This window comes from Nematolebias whitei, chromosome 16 (genome assembly GCF_014905685.2).
Source record: "Nematolebias whitei isolate Nwh7 chromosome 16, NemWhi1, whole genome shotgun sequence".
NCBI lineage: Eukaryota > Metazoa > Chordata > Actinopteri > Cyprinodontiformes > Rivulidae > Nematolebias > Nematolebias whitei.
This window is the reverse complement of record NC_056513.1, coordinates 43,366,004-43,366,431: the sequence shown is the minus strand read 5'-3', so window position 1 is coordinate 43,366,431 and position 428 is coordinate 43,366,004.

The window sequence follows — 428 nt, the reverse complement described above, 5'->3', positions numbered from 1 at the left end:
TTAAGACCTGCAGCCCTGAACAGTAAAAGGATGATGAGTGATGAGAAGAGGTGGACGTGTCAGCGAACACAATATAAACTACATGGAATCACTTCTGGGATCAAATAAATCATCAAACTGCTATTAGTGTGGCTTTTAACAGAGTTAAACCAGTAGAACCAGTTTGGTTATAAACCAGAGCGATCCCTCGATGGAAGCCGCTGCAAGCCGACACTCGACTCTGAGAAAGAACGAACGCTTCGTGTTTAAACAAGACTTTATTATAAAGACACAAATGAACATCTTTCTAATTTCAGCTGACTTCTGACATTTTCAATCTTATTCACGTTTTTATCTCTTTCTGCAAAGAGCAACAAAAAATCTGTTTTGTTCCAAAGAAGTGCTGCAGGTCAGAGTCCAGAACTGTGAGGCTGCAGGTCAGAGTCCAG